Below are 17223 nucleotides of genomic sequence, written 5' to 3'. Positions count from 1 at the left end.
CTACGGTATCCCTCTACCACCACCTGGCCCCTAGGATCCGGGTTCATACAACATACTTTGTCAAGCCGAGCCATAGTAGCATGTGGTTGTACGGAAAGCTAATGAGCAAGATTTGTCTACAATCTCTTTAAGCACTGGGTGACTTTCCGCAAGTGTGCACTAGCACCAGGGTCTTGCCCACTGATACAGACCACCCTCTCCATAACTCCACCATTCACCCGGGTAATTCATTAAACTTAGTTGTTTTTCCTTAACCTCTATCAAAACCTTTTTCCATGGCATAGCGAGGTAACAACTAAATTTAATGGCGGCTAAGGAGTCTAGGAGTGGTGTAACTAAACTACTAGGATTTATTACCAGGCATAAAGCATAAACCCTAGACATGTCTACTATAAAAACACTACGTGCAAGAATTAAAACTGGGACTTTTGGTGTGTGTCACTTGCCTTGGTGAGAGGACGAGTTGGTACACTCTTCGCAGAAACACTCGTTGCAATCAGCACAACCACAATCTACAAACAAATATGTTCACTCCATAAACACATAGCAGCACATATACAATCACAGATAAAAAAAATATGGATGCAATATGTGAATTAAACATGAACAACACACTTAATATGTTCTCTGTTTCAACTATATGCATGATGCCATGGTACAATTTTAATGTTGTTTAAACTATTGAAAACATTTTCTATCACTAGAAAAGGTATATATCACTAAACAAATACTACGAATAAAATAAGCAGGGCCACGTTTTTCTTGTTATAATGTTAATATAGAGGGTTAAATTATCAACTAATAGCAAAAGGAATTACTTAAAAATAATTTGTAGAACTATTTGTATAGCCAAAATAGTCTATTTGAATTTTCTGCAAAAACTGTGTATAAACATGATGCAAAAGTGTAATATTGTAGTTCCTCTGGATTCTATATTTTCTAGGGGTTCCGACGGTATCTAATTTGCATAATTCGGATGAACAGAACACAAGATATGCACTTTTGAAGTTACACGTACAAACTAACCCAAAACGAATTTTACTGAAACTATCTATGCGTTCAGACTAAACTGTCTAACTCATTTAAAATTCTGAAATAGCAATGTCCTGTGTTCCGATTAAAACAAACCTTTTGTGTGTGAATTAGCAGGCAAGGAGGAGATTCCAACTAAATCCTACCGTATCTATATGCTAGTACTAAGGGTACCATTACAGAGAAGAACAACAAGAGAAGAACACAATACCAAAAACGACACAGGCAATCGACGATGATATCGGGAACGATGGTGCGGGTACAGGAACTGACGAAGATGTGGACGACGAGCGTCCCAAGTCGATGGAGTCGTTGAAGGCGTAGACAACGTCTAGATACCGTACTTCTCCCGAAATTGCTCGCAGGAAAAATAATGCTTCCCGCGGACACCCTCACAGATGAAAATGGAGATGTTGCTCTGGTGCACCAAAAATTACGAAACAAGTTTTGAGAGATGCGCAAGGAAGAAATAGGATGTTTGGAAGAAACTAGAGATCAAAAGATGGACCGTGCTCACCGCGATCGACGATCTACCGCGACGGTACTGCGGACATACGAGGCAAAATTCGAGCAGCCTGGAGGCTCTCGGTCTGTGGTGAGTGAGGGGAAATGGAGAGGAGGGTGTGGAGCTTAAATAGGAACAAACGGCTCGTTAAATGATGGCTTAAATCACCGGGAATCAATTTGGGATTGAAAGCAAGAAACTGAAAACGTACGAGTCGACTCGTCTGTTGGTGTCCTGGAGCTTGATGGTGATCCTACGTGGCAGTGTATCCCATGTGTCAGCCGAAAAAATAAAAAAATGAGGAAAGGAGGCGTGGCTTGCTATTTGCTTGATGGTTGAATACTGATGCGTGGCCCTGAGATGGATTTGGCCACTCGGCCATGGTGTGTGTGCTGCTGGCCTGGTTTTTGTTGTGTCCCGCTCGCTTTTTTTATTTATTTTTTTTTCTTCTCTTCTATTTAGCTTTCTAAAATAAAATTTGGAAATAATTTGAAAACCGAATTTGATCAAAAGTGACTCAAACTAAGTTAGAAAAATATAAATAAAATATCAGCGGATTCTTTATTCAATAAAGAATATTTTGGAACCACTTTTAGTTTAAAATAAAAACATTTTGATAAATTCGAATTTGGCACATAGGCCTATACGGCTTTATTTGCATTTCTTCGGGTTTAAGATTTCTTTCTAAATTTGAATTTCACTCAAATTTCCTAGGGAATGCAAAGATGCCATGATGCTTATGAATGCAATGCATGCATGTTTTTGAAAACTCCATTTTCGGAAAAATAGTTTAAGTAACACCAAAAGTTTTATTTCATTGGAAAATTTAAATCAAGACAAGCAACCAAGCTTAAATTTTATTTTTATTTTACATTCCAAAATTTAGAAAATTTTGGGATGTGACAGACTACCACCCTTAAAAGGAATCTCGTCCCCGAGATTCGAGAAGGCTAGAAAGAAATATGAGTTTGGAAAATGTTGGGGTGGGCTACCATCCTTAAATGAAAATTTTGTAGGTAGTCTTAGGTATTGGGTTCATGGTTGGTTCATCCTAGGTATGACTTGGCATTGGATCATCTCTTGGAATATCTATGGCTTCTGACCTCCAATAGGGGTTGTTTATTCACATATAGTGAATAACAAAACTCTTCAAGGTAATTTGAGTAGGTTTCCTCATAGTTGGGCTTCATATGGGCTGGTGGTTGACCTACGTTTGACAGAAAGGGGTCACTCTTTAGGCCTATCATGAGACCAAGATGAGCAACTTCATGAGATCCTTCATCCTTTTCTTCTTGGTGTCTTCGACAACAACCTTCCACCACTCTTCATCTAGTGGCTAAATCTTCAATCTCGTTGTAGTCCTACGCTTGGCAGCACTTGCCATACTATAAGGGTATCATATTTCTCCACCCTAAGCTTTAGGCTTAATCGCCGTTATCTCTTTTATAGGTATGTCTCTCTAGATTCGCAAAGTCAATATTACGAAAGCGAATAATAAGGGTAGTAGGAATGGTGATCAATCCATTCTGCACCCAAATCATTACTCCGTATTTGATTTATTGAATCTCGTATTCTAACTCTTGGTTAACCTCACAAGTTTGATAAAAACTTCTATGGAGAATTGAATCAATGTTTCAGTCCCCATTATTGAATTGTTTTGAAAACACTTCTATCGATCCTTAACTACGGTTTTGCGTATCTCACATTATATCCGTCTTCATCTTGATAAGAATATATCATCAGGGTTGGTTTCACTACTATTATCTTCATGGTGAGTTGCCGAGAAAACATTCTCTGGGTTGGGTATAGATGAGAATAGATAGAAAGATTCTAAGGGAGAATTCCTACCCAAACACAGCAGATCAAAGCAATTCAGCAAACAACAATCATCTAACAAGCATCAAGCAACATGGTTCAAACACAAACAAAATAGTATGGTCATACCACATTTTGGTAAGATCAATACTTTGTTACTTTATCGTTGGTTCGCTAAAAGAGAACTAATGGTGGTCTAGTCTATTTCTATTTTGGATGTTTCAACCTTCTCTTCTACTGCATCGATGTACTTATGGGTGTTGTGCAGCCAGCACCTGACTGTTTCTCCAAGTTCTTCATTGGTCTTCTATGAAACACTTCTTGCGGAGTCGAAAAATAACACATGAAGCATCAGTTCCTCACTTCAGGCACAAGGTCATCATCTCTACTTCCTTGATAGTTTTCATGAGGTAGATCATCTAAGGCAAGAGGAAAACATTTCTGAAGATGGAATAGATGAGAAGTACTAGAAGTTCACAAAACACACTTTTTTTTTTGAAATAGGATTAGACAAAAATTTCATCCTAGGGTCTTCCTATTTCTAATCCAAACCTAGGGTCACGAACCTACGGTCAACACAATGCTCTGATACCATCTGTAGCGACCTCACCCGGTAGGGTGCCGATCTCTGTGCGTATCTGTGCTAGTCCCTGGATCAATCGCTAGCACACACGGTACAAGATGTAATACCAAGAAACAAAGGTCTTTATTACATCGTATGATCCGGAATTTACATAAAGGATTACAAATTGCATAGCACAAGGCTAGCATATCATCGAGTTTCACAACGAATAAACATAGACGAGCATGGAGTCCTTCGTCTTCATGTGCCACGAGCGAGCATGTTGAGGATAGACTCGTAACCCCTAACGTTTCCTTACTCATCGTACGAAAAACCTGCAACATGATACGTTGCAGCCACGAATGGTCAATACATTTGAATTGTATTGGCAAGGACACTTTTGTGGACTCAAAAGACATCCTATACCTACGTGCACATCCGGCTGGTAGAGCTCGGGTTCATTTTGCATAAAGCCAATTTTTCCCTATCATTTATCAAAACATTTTCTTCCAATCTAATTTACAGTAACATTGGTAAATCCCCAATGTACTAATTAGCAGTAGCATTGGTAAAGCCCCAATGTACCTTCCTACCCTTGTTCACCCATTCAAATTTTATTTAAGAAATTGGGATGAGGAGATCTTCGAACAAGGACTTGTCAGTTCGCTCAAGTTGTCCATAACCGGGGACACGGCTAAGTACTTAGATTTTTCACTCTCGAGAGGTTGTACACCTTTACCCACATGGCCAGGTCAATCCTTCTACCTCGTTGCACATTTTGCTTAAGGACGGTGTAGACCGTGGCCGAGACCTCTCGTGTGTAATCGCCCGAACCATTCCCTAAGGGCCACGCCCCCACCTACGAGTATCCCTCTACCACCACCTGGCCCCTAGGATCCGGGTTCATACAACATACTTTGTCAAGCCGAGCCATAGTAGCATGTGGTTGTACGGAAAGCTAATGAGCAAGATTTGTCTACAATCTCTTTAAGCACTGGGTGACTTTCCGCAAGTGTGCACTAGCACCGGGGTCTTGCCCCACGATACAGCCACCCTCTCCATAACTCCACCATTCACCCAGGTAATTCATTAAACTTAGTTGTTTTTCCTTAACCTCTATCAAAACCTTTTTCCATGGCATAGCAGGTAACAACTAAATTTAATGGCGGCTAAGGGAGTCTAGGAGTGGTGTAACTAAACTACTAGGATTTATTACCAGGCATAAAGCATAAACCCTAGACATGTCTACTATAAAAACACTACGTGCAAGAATTAAAACTGGGACTTTTGGTGTGTGTCACTTGCCTTGGTGAGAGGACGAGTTGGTACACTCTTCGCGAAACACTCGTTGCAATCAGCACAACCACAATCTACAAACAAATATGTTCACTCCATAAACACATAGCAGCACATATACAATCACAGATAAAAAAAATATGGATGCAATATGTGAATTAAACATGAACAACACACTTAATATGTTCTCTGTTTCAACTATATGCATGATGCCATGGTACAATTTTAATGTTGTTTAAACTATTGAAAACATTTTCTATCACTAGAAAAGGTATATATCACTAAACAAATACTACGAATAAAATAAGCAGGGCCACGTTTTTCTTGTTATAATGTTAATATAGAGGGTTAAATTATCAACTAATAGCAAAAGGAATTACTTAAAAATAATTTGTAGAACTATTTGTATAGCCAAAATAGTCTATTTGAATTTTCTGCAAAAACTGTGTATAAACATGATGCAAAAGTGTAATATTGTAGTTCCTCTGGATTCTATATTTTCTAGGGGTTCCGACGGTATCTAATTTGCATAATTCGGATGAACAGAACACAAGATATGCACTTTTGAAGTTACACGTACAAACTAACCCAAAACGAATTTTACTGAAACTATCTATGCGTTCAGACTAAACTGTCTAACTCATTTAAAATTCTGAAATAGCAATGTCCTGTGTTCCGATTAAAACAAACCTTTTGTGTGTGAATTAGCAGGCAAGGAGGAGATTCCAACTAAATCCTACCGTATCTATATGCTAGTACTAAGGGTACCATTACAGAGAAGAACAACAAGAGAAGAACACAATACCAAAAACGACACAGGCAATCGACGATGATATCGGGAACGATGGTGCGGGTACAGGAACTGACGAAGATGTGGACGACGAGCGTCCCAAGTCGATGGAGTCGTTGAAGGCGTAGACAACGTCTAGATACCGTACTTCTCCCGAAATTGCTCGTAGGAAAAATAATGCTTCCCGCGGACACCCTCACAGATGAAAATGGAGATGTTGCTCTGGTGCACCAAAAATTACGAAACAAGTTTTGAGAGATGCGCAAGGAAGAAATAGGATGTTTGGAAGAAACTAGAGATCAAAAGATGGACCGTGCTCACCGCGATCGACGATCTACCGCGACGGTACTGCGGACATACGAGGCAAAATTCGAGCAGCCTGGAGGCTCTCGGTCTGTGGTGAGTGAGGGGAAATGGAGAGGAGGGTGTGGAGCTTAAATAGGAACAAACGGCTCGTTAAATGATGGCTTAAATCACCGGGAATCAATTTGGGATTGAAAGCAAGAAACTGAAAACGTACGAGTCGACTCGTCTGTTGGTGTCCTGGAGCTTGATGGTGATCCTACGTGGCAGTGTATCCCATGTGTCAGCCGAAAAAATAAAAAAATGAGGAAAGGAGGCGTGGCTTGCTATTTGCTTGATGGTTGAATACTGATGCGTGGCCCTGAGATGGATTTGGCCACTCGGCCATGGTGTGTGTGCTGCTGGCCTGGTTTTTGTTGTGTCCCGCTCGCTTTTTTTTTATTTATTTTTTTTCTTCTCTTCTATTTAGCTTTCTAAAATAAAATTTGGAAATAATTTGAAAACCGAATTTGATCAAAAGTGACTCAAACTAAGTTAGAAAAATATAAATAAAATATCAGCGGATTCTTTATTCAATAAAGAATATTTTGGAACCACTTTTAGTTTAAAATAAAAACATTTTGATAAATTCGAATTTGGCACATAGGCCTATACGGCTTTATTTGCATTTCTTCGGGTTTAAGATTTCTTTCTAAATTTGAATTTCACTCAAATTTCCTAGGGAATGCAAAGATGCCATGATGCTTATGAATGCAATGCATGCATGTTTTTGAAAACTCCATTTTCGGAAAAATAGTTTAAGTAACACCAAAAGTTTTATTTCATTGGAAAATTTAAATCAAGACAAGCAACCAAGCTTAAATTTTATTTTTATTTTACATTCCAAAATTTAGAAAATTTTGGGATGTGACATAAGTAGTCCGAAGGAGGGCGTCGGAGGCCGGCCGAGGGGGCCACACACTAGGGCCGCGCGCCCCCCTCCTGGGCTGCGCCGCCCTAGGGTGTGGGGCCCTCGGGCCTCCACCTGACTTGCCCTTATGGCTCCGTGAGTCTTCTGGAAAAATAGGACCTTTCGTATAAATTCCGAGGATTTTCCTGAAAGTTGGATTTCTGTTCTGCTGAAAACAGCGTTAGTCCGTGTTAGTTGCATCCAAAATACACAAATTAGAGGCAAAACAATAGCAAAAGTGTTCGGGAAAGTAGATACGTTTTGGACGTATCAGACGTATCAGTGGTGGAGTCCCTTCGGGACTCCGCCTTCCAAAGTGATTTCTTCCGGACTTTTCTAGAACCTTCTAGAACCTTCCATAAATGCACCGGATCATTTCCAAACTTGGAATATGACTTCCTATATATGAATCTTATTCTTCGGACCATTCGGAACTCCTCGTGATGTCCGGGATCCCATCCGAGACTTCGAACAATACTTCGAACTCCATTCCATATTCAAGTTCTACTATTACAACATCAAACCTTAAGTGTGTCACCCTACGGTTCGCGAACTATGTGGACATGGTTGAGAACTCTTTCCGACCAATAACCAATAGCGGGATCTGGAGATCCATAATGGCTCCCACATATTCAACGATGACTTAGTGATCGAATGAACCATTCACATACGATACCAATTCCCTTTGTCACGCGATATTTTACTTGTCCGAGGTTTGATCATCGGTATCTCTCTATACCTTGTTCAACCTCGTCTCCTAACAAGTACTCTTTACTCGTAGCGTGGTATGTGGTCTCTTATGAACTATTCATATGCTTGCAAGCTATTTAGACGACATTCCACCGAGAGGGCCCAGAGTATATCTATCCGTCATCGGGATGGACAAATCCCACTCTTGATCCATATGCCTCAACTCATACTTTCCGGATACTTAATCCCACCTTTATAACCACCCATTTACACGGTGGCGTTTGATGTAATCAAAGTACCTTTACGGTATAAGTGATTTACATGATCTCATGGTCGAAAGGACTAGGTAACTATGTATTGAAAGCTTATAGCAAATAACTTAATGACGTGATCTTATGCTACGCTTAATTGGGTGTGTCCATTACATCATTCATATAATGATATAACCTTGTTATTAATAACATCCAATGTTCATGATTATGAAACTAATCATCTATTAATCAACAAGCTAGTTAAGAGGCTTACTAGGGACTCATTGTTGTTTACATAACACACATGTATCAATGTTTCGGTTAATACAATTATAGCATGGTATATAAACATTTATCATAAACATAAAGATATATAATAACCACTTTTATTATTGCCTCTTGGGCATATCTCCAACAAATGGCACTTGGCATAACTAGTGTTTTGCTTTGTTTGTGTGCAGGGATCAAAGTGATGATCAAAATGAAGTTCAAAATCATCATGCACAAGCATTTCCTGAAGATTATTTTGTAGTTTAGGAATTTCATTAAATTGTAATCTTCCTTCTTTTTATTTTTCAATTTTTTGCCAATTCTTGTAATGTGTTGTAATTTTCTTTAATTTCAAATCTGAATATTGTAAAGACAATGTATCTTGTGTTATTATCAATAAAGCTCCAATTTTCTCTAGTGAGCTTTACTTTATATTTGTATTGTTTATATTGTATATTATTTATAATTTGTTGAATGAATTACCTCACTTTTGAATTCTGAGATATTCATTTTATGTTTGAATTTGAAATTCAAATGCAACTTAGGTTTGAATTCAATCATGCAACTTAAGTTGTACTTAGGTTTGAATTCAATCATGCAACTTAAGTTGTAATGCAATACCTCTCCTCTCTTCTCAAAACCCTAACTTAGTTGAATGAGAAACAAGTTTGTCGCACTCTCGAAACCCTAACCCTGTAAGGTGTCGCGAGAGAAACTTTTCCCCCTTCGATGCAGTTTTGTTTTAAAAGCGCGAAATTTCCCCAGAATTTACGATGCAGTGCACATCCCTTTCTAAAATCTACCCCTCGATCGTCTCTAAACCTGGGACATTACAGCCTTTCCCCCTTAAAGAAAACTTCGTCCCGAAGTTGTGGTTGTTATACCTGAAGAGTTTGGGGTATGTTTTCCTCAGGTCCTCTTCCTATTCCCAGGTGGCTTCCCTCTCGGGGTGATGCTTCCATTGTATCTTGCAGTACTTAATAGCTCGATTCCTGAGTTGCTTCCAGTTCTCCTCGAGAATCTTAGCTGGTTTGTCGATGTAGGTCAAGTCTGGTTGTAACTCGAGCTCATCATGTGATACTGGCTCATCTGGGGTCTTTAAGCATTTCCTGAGTTGCGACACATGGAATACATTGTGAACTTGAGCTAACCTTCCGGGTAGATCCAATTCAAAGGCTAACCCTCGGTTCTGACTCAGAATCTTGAAAGGTCCGATGTATCTAGGGCTCAACTTCCCCTTTACTCCAAATCTCTGAAGACCTTTCATCGGGCTTACCTTAAGGTACACCATGTCTCCAACTTGTGGCTCCCATGTCCTTCTCTTTTGGTCCGCATAGCTCTTCTGTCGACTTTGAGCTATCTTCAGTCTATCTCTTATAATGTCAATGATTTGTTGCTTTTCCTTGACATAATCAGGGTTGAATTCTTTACTTGATCCTGCCTCATACCAACATATTGGTGATCTACACTTCCTTCCATACAGAGCTTCGAATGGTGCCATATTGATGCTGCTTTGATAGCTATTATTCTATGAAAACTCTGCTAGTGGTAAGTGTTCTTCCCATGATCCTCCGAAGTCTAGGGCACAAGCCCTAAGCATATCTTCCAATATCTGGTTTGTTCTCTCTGTTTGTCCTCCCGTCTGAGGATGATAGGCGGTGCTATAATCTAACTTGGATCCTAAAGCTTCATGTAGTTGCTTCCAAAATGCTGATGTGAACACGGATCCTCGATCTGACACTATCTTCTTGGGCACTCCATGTTTACTCACGATCTCTTTGATGTAAAGATCGATGAGTTTTTCTCCTTTATCCTGCTCGGTTTCATTGCTAAGAAGTGTGCGCTTTTCGTCAACCGGTCCACGATTACCCATATCATGTCCTTCTTTTTATTAGTCATAGGTAGTCCGGTGATGAAATCCATTCCTATCTCTTCCCATTTCCATTCTGGGATTGGTAAAGGTTGTAACTTTCCGCTCGGACTTTGATGTTCAGCTTTCACTCTTTGGCAGGTATGGCATTCCGCCACGTATTGTGCTATCTCTCTCTTCATATTATTCCACCAGAATAATTCCTTGAGATCCATGTACATCTCTGTACTTCCTGGATGTATAGAGTATGGTGTTTGATGTGCTTCCCGGAGTATAACCTCCTTGATCTCATCAATATCCGGAACGCAAATCCTCTTCTGGAACCATAATGATCCAGACTCTCCTCGGTGAAATTCTGATGGTCTACCCTCATCTATCCTTCTCATCTCCTCTACGATGAATGGATCGTCCAATTGACCCATGATTATCTCATTCTTTAAGTTAACACTTAGCTCATCGGCTACTTGTAAAGCCGAAAGTCCTTCATGAGCTTCTTTCTCCCAAAGTTGTATTTGGGCTTGGCTTATTTCCTTCCTCAACTCTGGTGATAACTCTTGTTCCACTCCTCCAGGTGCTCTTCCTACTCAAGGCGTACTGCTACAACATTAGCCTTTCCTGGAGTATAATTGATGGTCAAATCATAATCCTTGATCAGTTCAAGCCATCTTTTCTGCCTCATATTGAGTTCCTTCTGAGTGAAGAAGTACTTGAGACTCTTATGATCCATATAGAGCTCACACTTGGCTCCATGTAGAAAATGTCTCCAAGTTTTAAGTGCAAAAACTACTGCTGCTAACTCTAAATCATGTGTTGGATAGTTCACTTCATGGGGTCTGAGTTGCCTCGATCCATAAGATATTACTTTCCGATCTTGCATGAGTACGCAACCCAATCCATGTTTGGATGCGTCACAGTACACGGTGTAATCCTTGCCAACTTCCGGAACTGCTAACACCGGTGCTGTGGTGAGTTTCTCTTTCAGAGTTTGAAAACTCTTTTCACACTCATCAGACCACACGAACGGTGTGTTCTTCCTTAATAGCTTAGTCATCGGTCCTGCTATCTTGGAGAATCCTTCAATGAACCTCCGATAGTATCCTGCCATTCCTAAGAATCCTCGGATTTCCTTGACAGTCTTGGGTGCTTCCCAATCTAACACTGCTGCTACCTTGCTTGGGTTAACAGCTATTCCATCCTTGCTAATAACATGACCAAGAAATTCTACTTGATCTAGCCAAAATTCACACTTGATAAATTTGGCATAGAGTTGATGTTCTCTTAGTGTTTGCAACACTATCCTCAAATGTTCAACATGTTCAGCTTTATCTTTGGAATAAATCAAGATATCATCGATGAATACGATGACAAACTTGTCTAGACATGGCATGAAGATCTTATTCATAAGATTCATGAAAATTGCTGGGGCATTGGTTAATCCAAAAGGTACTACTAGGTATTCATGATGTCCGTACCTCGAGACAAAGGCTGTTTTCGGAACGTCTTCCTTCTTGATCTTTATCTGATGATAACCGGACCTTAGATCAATCTTGGAAAAGACTCCCGCGCCTCTAACTTGATCAAATAGATCTTGTATTCTAGGAAGTGGATACTTGTTCTTGATAGTAACATTATTCAAATTCCTGTAGTCTCCGCACATCCTTCTGCCTCCATCTCTTTTATCCCCATGGTGAGATACTCTCCTATATGAATCCTTTCTGTTCCAAATCATCCAATTTCTCCTTAAGTTCTTTCAACTCCTTAGGCCCCATCTTGTATGGTGCTTTAGCAATCGGAGCTGTTCCTGGAATTAGGTCGATAGTAAACTCTATCTCCCTATCTGGTGGCATTCCAGGTAATTCCTTAGGAAAAACATCCTGGAATTCATTTACTACAGGTATATCCTCCAACTTCACTTCCTTCATGCTATTCAACTGTAGTTCTACTTCAATCTGTGTATGTTTATCTCCTTGGTAGATCATTCTACTTCCATCGAGGCTTTTCAAAGACACAGTCTTGTTCACACGATCGATCAATGCTCCATTAGCCTCTAACCGAGTTCATACCAAGAATGACATCAATGTCCTTCATCGGTAAAATGAACAGGTCTGCGTCAAACGCGCATTTATTGATCATAATGACTTGTCCTTGTTTGGTATGGGTTACTACTATCGTTCCCCCAGCGGAAAGTATGGTTATAGGTGTATCTAACTTAGTGCAAATAATCCCATGTTTGATGATGAATTGCTGAGAAATGAATGATGTAGTTGCACCAGTATCAAAAAGTACTTTGCCAGGATGAGTAAGTATCTGAAGCGTACCTATCACTGCCTGATCGGAGTTCACCACCTCCTCCAAGCTGGTGCAGTTTAACTTGCCGAAGGGCTTCTTGTTCTTCCAATTTCCTCCGGTGCCCCCGCTTCGGTTCCCTCCTCCCGACTGGCCTCCTACATTCTTATTCTTAGGGCAATCCCTAAGCATGTGTCCTTCCTCACGACAACCAAAGCATATTATCCTTGGCTTCCTGCAATCCTTGGAAAGGTGTCCTGGTTTTCCACAGCTTCGACACAATATCAGGTTTGCAGGCTGGACTCCTTGGTTCCTCCTCTGGTTGTTGTTGTTGTTGTTGTTGTTGTAGTTGTTGTTGTACCTTGGTTTGAAACTCAAGCCAGTATTAGGCTTGTTGCTGACATATCTCTTAGGCTCAAATTTAGCCTTCTTCCTCTTCTCCTCCTGCAGTTGCTTGAAGTCATCTTCAAGAGTGATGGTTGCATCCACCAACTCCTGGAACTCTGTCGCTCTCATCATTCTGAGCTGTACCTTGAACTGGGGACTTAATCCCCGCAAGAACCTCTTCTTCTTTTTGTCCTCTGTGTTGACCTCCTCAACTGCATACCGAGACAACTTCGAAAACTCCTGACATAGGTCAGGATGGCCTTATCCTTCTGCTCGAGACTCTCAAATTCTCGACGCTTCAGTTCCACTATGCTTTCAGGGACATTGGATTCCCTGAACTTCCTCTTGAACTCCTCCCAGGTGAATACCTTCTCAGCCGGATAAACGGCTACTATATTATCCCACCATGATGCGGCGGGTCCACTCAACAAGTGTGTTGCATACCTGACCTTCTCCAGGTCATTGCATCCAACAGTATTGAGCTTTCGCTCCGTGTCCATCAGCCAATCCTCCGCGTCCATAGGCTCGGGCGCGTATGCGAAGGATATAGGCTTAGTATTCTGGAAGTCTGACAAGGTGACTCCCTGGTTCTCGGGCCTCTCCACCCTGTTCTGCTGAAGCAGCTCCTGGTAGAACTTATTTTGCTGCTCCATCGTCATACGTTGCCTTTCCTCCAACATTTGCATGTATTGGAGGAAATTCTGCTGCGTCATGGGTGGTGGTGGTGGAAACTGGTTTCTGGCTGCTTCATCAGCCTCTTCCTTCTGCTTGGCCTCGCGCTCGATGCGCTGTGCTTCGCTCTCCTCACCCGTCAATCCCGACATATCCCCCTAGTTCTGCAACACACAAAGTGGTTGATGACGCGTAAAGCACACGCCCGTTGGGAACCCCAAGTGGAAGGTGTGATGCGTACAGCAGCAAGTTTCCCTCAGTAAGAAACCAAGGTTTATCGAACCAGTAGGAGTCAAGAAGCACGTCGAAGGTTGATGGCGGCGGGATGTAGTGCGGCGCAACACCGGGGATTACGGCGCCAACGTGGAACACTGCACAACACAATCAAAGTATTTGCCCCAACGAAACGAGTGAGGTTGTCAATCTCACCGGCTTGCTGTAACAAAGGATTAGATGTATAGTGTGGATGATGATTGTTTGCGAGAAAACGAGTAGAACAAGTATTGCGATGAGATTGTATTCGATGTAAAAGAATGGACCGGGGTCCACGAGTTCACTAGAGGTGTCTCTCCCATAAGATAAATAGCATGTTGGGTGAACAAATTACGGTCGGGCAATTGACAAATAGAGAGGGCATGACCATGCACATACATGATATGATGAGTATAGTGAGATTTAATTGGGCATTACGACAAAGTACATAGACCGCTATCCGGCATGCATCTATGCCTAAAAAGTCCACCTTCAGGTTATCATCCGAACCCCTTCCAGTATTAAGTTGCAAACAACATACAATTGCATTAAGTATGGTGCGTAATGTAATCAATAACTACATCCTCGGACATATCATCAATGTTTTATCCCTAGTGGCAACAACACATCCACAACCTTAGAACTTTCTGTCACTGTCCCAGATTTAATGGAGGCATGAACCCACTATCGAGCATAAATACTCCCTCTTGGAGTTAAGAGTAAAAACTTGGCCGGAGCCTCTACTAATAACGGAGAGCATGCAAGATCATAAACAACACATAGGTAATAGATTGATAATCAACATAACATAGTATTCTCTATCCATCGGATCCCGACAAACACAACATATAGCATTACAGATAGATGATCTTGATCATGTTAGGCAGCTCACAAGATCCGACAATGAAGCACATGAGGAGAAGACGACCATCTAGCTACTGCTATGGACCCATAGTCCAGGGGTAAACTACTCACTCATCACTCCGGAGGCGACCATGGCGGTGAAGAGTCCTCCGGGAGATGATTCCCCTCTCCGGCAGGGTGCCGGAGGCGATCTCCTGAATCCCCGAGATGGGATTGACGGCGGCGGCGTCTGCGGAAGGTTTTCGTATCGTGGCTCTCGGTGCTGGGGGTTTCGCGACGAAGACTATATGTAGGCGGAAGGGCAGCCTCGGAGGGGTCACGGGGCCCCACACGCTAGGGCCGCGCGGGCCCCCCGGGCCGCGCCGCCCTAGTGTGGCGGCGCCCGTGGCCCCACTTCGCCTTCTCTTCGGTCTTCCGGAAGCTTCGTGGCAAAATAGGCCCCCGGGCGTTGATTTCGTCCAATTCCGAGAATATTTCCTTACTAGGATTTCCGAAACCAAAAACAGCAGAAAACGACAGAACGGCTCTTCGGCATCTCGTTAATAGGTTAGTGCCGGAAAATGCATAAATATGACATAAAGTATGCTTAAAACATGTAGATATCATCAATAATGTGGCATGGAACATAAGAAATTATCGATACGTCGGAGACGTATCAGCATCCCCAAGCTTAGTTCCTGCTCGTCCCGAGCAGGTAAACGATAAAAAGATAATTTCTGGAGTGACATGCCATCATAACCTTGATCATACTATTGTAAGCATATGTAATGAATGCAGCGATCAAAACAATGGTAATGACATGAGTAAACAAATGAATCATAAAGCAAAGACTTTTCATGAATAGTACTTTCAAGACAAGCATCAATAAGTCTTGCATAAGAGTTAACTCATAAAGCAATAAATCAAAGTAAGGTATTGAAGCAACACAAAGGAAGATTAAGTTTCAGCGGTTGCTTTCAACTTGTAACATGTATATCTCATGGATATTGTCAATGTAAAGTAATATAACAAGTGCAATATGCAAGTATGTAGGAATCAATGCACAGTTCACACAAGTGTTTGCTTCTTGAGGTTGAGAGAGATAGGTGAACTGACTCAACATAAAAGTAAAAGAAAGGCCCTTCGCAGAGGGAAGCATTGATTGCTATATTTGTGCTAGAGCTTTGGTTTTGAAAACAAGAAACACTTTGTCAACGGTAGTAATAAAGCATATGTATCATGTAAATTATATCTTACAAGTTGCAAGCCTCATGCATAGTATACTAATAGTGCCCGCACCTTGTCCTAATTAGCTCGGATTACCGGGATTATCGCAATACACATGTTTTAACCAAGTGTCACAAAGGGGTACCTCTATGCCGCTCTGTACAAAGGTCTAAGGAGAAAGCTCGCATTTGGATTTCTCGCTTTTGATTATTCTCAACTTAGACATCCATACCGGGACAACATAGACAACAGATAATGGACTCCTCTTTAATGCATAAGCATGTAGCAACAATTAATGTTCTCATATGAGATTGAGGATATATGTCCAAAACTCGAAACTTCCACCATGATTCATGGCTTTAGTTAGCGGCCCAATGTTCTTCTCTAACAATATGCATGCTCTAACCGTTAAATGAGTGGTAAATCTCCCTTACTTCGGACAAGACGGACATGCATAGCAACTCACATGATATTCAACAAAGAGTAGTTGATGGCGTCCCCAAGAACATGGTTATCGCACAACAAGCAACTTAATAAGAGATAAAGTGCATAAGTACATATTCAATACCACAATAGTTTTTAAGCTATTTGTCCCATGAGCTATATATTGCAAAGGTAAAGAATGGAAATTTTAAAGGTAGCACTCAAGCAATTTACTTTGGAATGGCGGAGAAATACCATGTAGTAGGTAGGTATGGTGGACAAAAATGGCATAGTGGTTGGCTCAAGGATTTTGGATGCATGAGAAGTATTCCCTCTCGATACAAGGTTTAGGCTAGCAAGGTTATTTGAAACAAACACAAGGATGAACCGGTGCAGCAAAACTCACATAAAAGACATATTGTAAACATTATAAGACTCTACACCGTCTTCCTTGTTGTTCAAACTCAATACTAGAAATTATCTAGACTTTAGAGAGACCAAATATGCAAACCAAATTTTAGCAAGCTCTATGTATTTCTTCATTAATGGGTGCAAAGTATATGATGCAAGAGCTTAAACACGAGCACAACAATTCCCAAGTATCAAATTATTCAAGTCATTTTAGAATTACTACATGTAGCATTTCCTGATTCCAACCATATAACAATTTAACGAAGAAGATTCAACCTTCGCCATGAATACTATGAGTAAAGCCTAAGGACATATTTGTCCATATGCAACAGCGGAGCGTGTCTCTCTCCCACACAATGAATGCTAGGATCCATTTTATTCAAACAAAA

At 41.0% G+C, this 17223-nt stretch overlaps 2 long non-coding RNA genes across 4 annotated transcripts; both read right to left on the bottom strand.

The window, feature by feature from the left end:
* Nucleotides 1–463: 463 nt before the first annotated feature.
* Nucleotides 464–1808, bottom strand: LOC124705433. Of its 2 annotated transcripts, none has more exons than XR_007003998.1 (3): nt 1550–1710; nt 1244–1450; nt 464–512 (listed from the first exon to the last, which is right to left on the bottom strand). It is a non-coding gene; the product is annotated as an uncharacterized LOC124705433 (long non-coding RNA). The 2 variants fall into 2 exon arrangements; XR_007003999.1 differs by lacking the exon at nt 464–512 and adding an exon at nt 1749–1808 and having other exon boundaries at nt 864–1450; nt 1550–1661.
* Nucleotides 1809–5253: 3445 nt separating this feature from the next.
* LOC124705432 lies at nt 5254–6580 on the bottom strand. 2 transcript variants are annotated; one of them, XR_007003996.1, is made up of 3 exons: nt 6322–6481; nt 6016–6222; nt 5254–5284 (listed from the first exon to the last, which is right to left on the bottom strand). It is a non-coding gene; the product is annotated as an uncharacterized LOC124705432 (long non-coding RNA). The 2 variants fall into 2 exon arrangements; XR_007003997.1 differs by lacking the exon at nt 5254–5284 and adding an exon at nt 6521–6580 and having other exon boundaries at nt 5636–6222; nt 6322–6433.
* Between the last annotated feature and the right edge of the window lie 10643 nt (nt 6581–17223).

This window comes from Lolium rigidum, chromosome 4, assembly GCF_022539505.1.
Source record: "Lolium rigidum isolate FL_2022 chromosome 4, APGP_CSIRO_Lrig_0.1, whole genome shotgun sequence".
NCBI lineage: Eukaryota > Viridiplantae > Streptophyta > Magnoliopsida > Poales > Poaceae > Lolium > Lolium rigidum.
The sequence above is the reverse complement of the archived record's forward strand: the minus strand, read 5'-3'. Positions and strand labels throughout refer to the sequence as shown.